Source organism: Anarrhichthys ocellatus, unplaced genomic scaffold, assembly GCF_004355925.1.
Source record: "Anarrhichthys ocellatus isolate YVR2014 unplaced genomic scaffold, GSC_Weel_1.0 scaffold43, whole genome shotgun sequence".
NCBI classification, from domain to species: domain Eukaryota; kingdom Metazoa; phylum Chordata; class Actinopteri; order Perciformes; family Anarhichadidae; genus Anarrhichthys; species Anarrhichthys ocellatus.
The window spans coordinates 2,575,927-2,581,270 of NW_022280073.1; the positions used below are offsets into that span (position 1 = coordinate 2,575,927).

Consider the following 5,344-nt stretch of genomic DNA (forward strand, 5'->3'; position numbering starts at 1 on the left):
TACATCTAAAACACATTTTAATGGCCGATTTATATCTTGTTATTGCTCTATTGTTTCGATACATTAAATTAAATTGTATCAAAATATATTGAAATAGTCATCAATGATTCATAATTAGGCTAAGTGAATTCACACCTCTCCCGGATTATTTCAGTTATGCTTTTTAACCACCACACAGTATCTTATTTAGAATGAAATCCCATCTCTGCCATCCCCTCAACTACAAATCCCAGAGATCCTTGCCGGAAACTAATCCGGTCATATGACCAGGCAGCAGAGCAGGTGGTCTGGTCACATGATGTTGTTAGCGAGGCTGAGGAGCAGCAACATCTGAGCCCACATCACTCCCTACATTGAAAGGTAAAAGCTGGAGGAATCCCTCCTTTTCTCCCTGTGTTTTTCTGCCTTTAGTGACGGATGCTGCATCTCACACAAAGACATGTGAGGAAGAAGAGGAGAAGGGGAGGGGTTGAGATGGGAGGCAGGGGTGAGGGGGGATGGGAGGCCATCAGGGATGCCTCGCCATGGCTTTCTATAGACAACAAGGAAGCACAGATGTTTGTAGTGTGTAAATCTGTCTGCTGTAAACACGTGCCCTTAGGTTGTGCGTGAGGACTGTGTGTCTTTGGAAGGAGCCCACATTGTTGGAGGTATGCAGAAATATGACAGCGAGAAGGGATGGCTGTGTGTGTGTTACAACCAGTTCCTCTTTTAACATAAGAGCTGTCTGTCCTTCTGGCAGCCAAATGTGGATGGATGATTCTTGTTTTCTATTTCCTTCCTATTCTCCTTTCCACTTCCACAGTTTGAGTCTTAGGACATTGGGTTTATGTATTTTGAAGCAGTATTTTTCCAAAGTTCAGTGTGTGTTCTTTTGGGGATTTCCTATGTTTAAAAATCAAGTAGGTCAACTAATTGGTGCAAATATGGCAGTTAAGTGAGGGCAAGGAGGGTTTCTATTGACAGCTCATTTGTAACTGACACTATATAATAACCCTAAGATCACATATACAGTATCATTCTGTGTTACTCTAGTACCACTATGTCCATTAAATAACCATTGATATACCCATTTACAATTAAGTGACACAGGGGAGACTGACCGACCACCGCTCAGTGTAGCATGGACAGTGAAGTAGAGCTGCTAGTCAGAGCTAACCATTACAGCAACTGTCACACACTCTGTGTCACTGCTGGGGGGTTCTGGTCCCATGTCCTGTGCAAAAGGCTTTCCGGTTTGGGGGGGGGGGGGGTCTACTCCCGACCTTAAGTGCTTGGGTTTGCACTGGCTGAATATGCCGCACACTCCTGGCGGTGGGAAGACTTTTCACAATAAACAAACTAACACAACTCACACGGAGCATGGACGTATTATTGACAAGCCCTCGGGGCAGCGCTACTTCTTTGTCCTCTCATGTTGGACTGAGGACAGACTGGACGCTGCAGTGACTCACTATCACCCCTCAAGGTACAAGTGGTCTTACAAAACAGGAGGCTAGCTGGTTAGCAAGATGTTTTAAGATGGATTAGTTTCACTTCCTGGAAAATAATACAATTAAATTACCAGAATACAGCAAAGCACAGCCGGACAAAAAAATAACAACAACAACAGAGGAAATAGAATAAATGATGGTTTTCTGAATATGAACTAAGTAGTCCCTGTAATGTGTGTGTAGGTGTACAATTGTGTGTTGCAGATATGATTCACCGTATCACATGTTTTATTTACATATTACATAACTTATAAAAGTTAGAAAAGCGGATGAGTGTTTGCTCAAGTTTAATAATATAATCTGAGCTCTCCATATTTTTTGGCATGTCTGAGATTAATTCTTTCTATGTGGTGTGTCAGCCAGAGGATATGTAACAGGATGCTGAATGGTGGGTGTTCTCTGCATGACTCATTGCTCATCTAGTGGATCTGGACAGCAGATAGCTCTCTTACCACTTTTCTTTCATCTGCCTATTTGTTATTGTAATTGGTATTTGATTATCTGCCCATTGTCATGATTATTCAGTGATGATTCAGTGTATCGCAGGCCCACTTCAGGTCCTGGGAGATTGTGGATCCAAGAAAGCTGACGGTCTCCACAGCAGACACAGTGCTGTTCACTATGGTGAGGGGGGCTCCTCCTGAAGTCCACTGTCATCTCCACAGTTTTGAGCCTGTTCAGCTCCAGGTTGTTCTGACCACACCAGAGGACCAGCTGTTCAACCTCCCGTCTGTACGCAGACTCATCACCGTCCCTGATGAGGCCGATGAACGTTGTGTTGTCTGCGAACTTCAGGAGTTTAACAGTTGGGTCCTCTGAGGTGCAGTTTGTTGGTGTAGAGGGAGAAGAGCAGTGGGGAGAGCACACATCCCTGGGGGGTGCCAGTGCTGATAGTCCGGGTGCTGGATGTGATGTTTCCCAGCCTCACCTGCTGCGTCCTGTCTGACAGGATGTTTGTGATCCACTGACAGGTGGATGCTGGCACAGTGAGCTGGGAGAGTTTGGGTTGGAGTATTTCCGGGATGGTGGTGTTGAACAATGAGCTGAAGTCCACAAACAGAACCCTTACATATGTCCCTGGGGAGTCGGGGTGTTGCAGCATGTAGTGCAGTCCCATGTTGACTGCATCATCCACCGACCTGTTTGCACGGTAGGCAAACTGCAGGGGGTCCAGCAGGGGCCCTGTGATGTCCTTCAGATGGGTCAACACCAGTTTCTCAAAGGATTTCATGACCACAGACGTCAGGGTGATGGGCCTGTAGTCATTTAATCCTGTGATGGAGGATTTCTTGGGGACCGGGATGATAGTGGAGCATTTGAAGCATGAGGGGACTTCACACAGCTCCAGTGATCGGTTGAAGATCTGCGTGAAGATGGGGGCCAGCTGGTAAGCACAGACTTTCAGGCAGGAGGGTGACACACAGTCTGCGCATGGTGCCTTCCTGATCTTCTGTCTGGGAAAGAGCCGACTCACTTCCTCTTCGCAGATCCTCAGTGCCGGTGGGGGGTCGGTTGGGAGAGGTGAGGAAGTGGCAGGGGGTGTAGGTGGTTGTTTGATAACGGGGCAGTTGGGGTGTGTTGAAGTGGGCTTATCAAACCTGCAGTAGAACACATTCAGGTTGTCAGCCAGTTGGTGAATGTCCTCAGTGTGTGTGTGTGTGGGGGGGGGGGGTCTCCTGTAGTTGGTGAGTACTTGCAGGCCTCTCCACACTGACGAGGGGTCGTTGGCTGAAAACCTTTTTTCCAGCTTTTTAGTGTAGCTTCTCTTTGCTACCTTGATCTCCCTCGTCAGTGTGTCTCTGGCCTGGTTGTACAGGATCCTGTCCCCACTTCTGTAGGCCTCCTTAGCCCGACGAAGCTCCCTGAGTCTTGCAGTAAACCAGGGTTTATTGTTGTTATACGTGCAAAAGGTTTTAGTCGGCTCCCATATGTCCTCACAGAAACTGATGTATGATGTCACAGTGTCAGTGAGCTCATCCAGGTCTGTAGCAGCAGCCTCAAAAACACAGGACTGTAACTCCAGCTTTGCCTCGTTGGTCCATCTCCTCACAGTCTTCACCACAGGCTTTGCAGATTTTAGCTTCTGCCTGTAGGTTGGGAGAAGATGGACCAGACAGTGATCAGAGAGTCCCAAAGCTGCACGGGGTACTGAGCGGTATGCATCCTTTATTACAGTGTAGCAGTGGTCCAGTGTGTTTTTGTCCCTGGTGCTACACTTAATATGCTGTCTGTATTTAGGCAGTTCTTTGCTGAGGTTTGCTCTGTTAAAGAACAATGAGCAGGGAGTCGAGGAGAAAAAACGTTTTGGCCGATAGCCATCTCGGCTCCGCCTGTGCCAGGGGTTCAAAAGGAGACAAGCATAAAGTGTCCAGTACCAAGGGTAGGTCCCATGCAGGGGAGACCGGCCCTTATCTAGGAGGGACTGTAGAAACTCAGTACAGCAGGCACGGGGCGCTGTACTGGGACCTTGTTCTGAGCCGCACACCAGTCAGAGAACAGCTTCCACCTGTTTTTGTACTGCAGGCAGGTAGATCTCCTCTCCGTCAGGGAGACCCAGTGGGGGCAGTGGGTCGACACGTCTGGATGCAGCCGCCACTCTCACGGTGGAGGCTTGTGACGGAACAGGAAAACCACAACCTGGTTCCGTTCTCCTGGTGGGTACATTGCCCACAGGCTGGTCAGGCGAGGGGCCTCCCAAGTCAGAAGGGCACGGTGATCCCTGTAGCAACTTCTGCAGATCTGGTGCCCCATTGATAGTTTATGTGAAATCACAGCAGAGGTGCTGTCCAACCGGACAAGCACATGCTTTCCCTTCAAATATGGAAGGAAGTGCTTGAGCGCTAGCTCTAGAACCTTGACCTGCCCCTGCGGTCTTTGAGCAGACAACTGCCCCCAAGCTGTCCTGTTCTGTCCCTTGCACCCCGCCTTGAGAGGCAGGTATCTGTTGTGACAATCTCCTGGTGGAATGGAACCGAGCCCATGGGGACACTGTTTGCCAGATATGCACTCTCCCTCCATGGGGATAGAGTGAGTAGGCACTGTTTTGATAATATTATTGCCCTGTATCTGTGCCACTTGGCATCCAAGTGAAGGCTGTTCAGCCATCTGCAAACCCAAGGGAACGACAGTTGAGGCAGCTGTCAGTTTACCCAATAGTCGGAGAAAAGGATGTAGGGCAACCGTCTGCCCCCTCGGAAGGGGGAGAGGTTGTGGGGGTTGTTGTCCACATGCTGGGGCGACAGACAGGCCCTCATAGGGCCACACTAATGAAGGTTATGCTCTGAGAAGGGCTCAGGTAGCTCCTCTCCATGTTCACCTTGAGGCCCACCGGGCCATGTGAGAGAAGGCGAGCAGTGTCCTGTGGCGCCTGAAGCCGGGATGGCGCCCAGGTCAGCCAGTCATCTAAGTACGGCAGTATGTTCATGCCCTGTGATTGCAGGGGGAAAGGACAGCAGTAACACACCTTGTGAACACCCATGGGGAGATGGGAGAGTCCGAATGGAAGCACCCTGGACTGAAAGTGGCGGCCTTAAAAGGCGAAACGTAGAAACTGCCTGTGGTGATGCACCATGGGAACATAGGAATAGGCGTCGATAGACGTGAACCACTCTCCCTTGGAAATCTGCTGCTGGGAGGAAAACCCCAACAGCCGGCCCGGAGACATCTCCTGGCCCCCCTGCCTCTGGAGGCTTTTGGGGGGGGCGGGGGGTGACTGTTAGACCCCAAGTTTGGAGGTTGTCTGGGGGGGACGTAGGTAAGGTTGTATGGGTAGCGGTCCGGCCTCTCAGCAGGACGCTGATGCCTGTGGCGGCTACTAGGGTAAGCTGGAGGCTGAAAAAAAAAAAAAAAAA

General features: G+C 49.7%; 1 protein-coding gene across 2 annotated transcripts in view; it reads left to right on the forward strand.

Moving 5' to 3' along the window:
• Nucleotides 1–293: 293 nt before the first annotated feature.
• The window catches only part of tsnare1 (T-SNARE Domain Containing 1), a 153,590-nt gene continuing 148,539 nt past the window's right edge, over nt 294–5,344 (forward strand). The window contains exon 1 of one of the 2 annotated variants that reach the window (XM_031868652.1): nt 294–360. The gene's annotated coding sequence lies outside the window, so the exon portion shown is untranslated. The remainder of the gene's footprint in view (nt 361–5,344) is intronic. The other variant, XM_031868648.1, reaches the window with a different exon arrangement.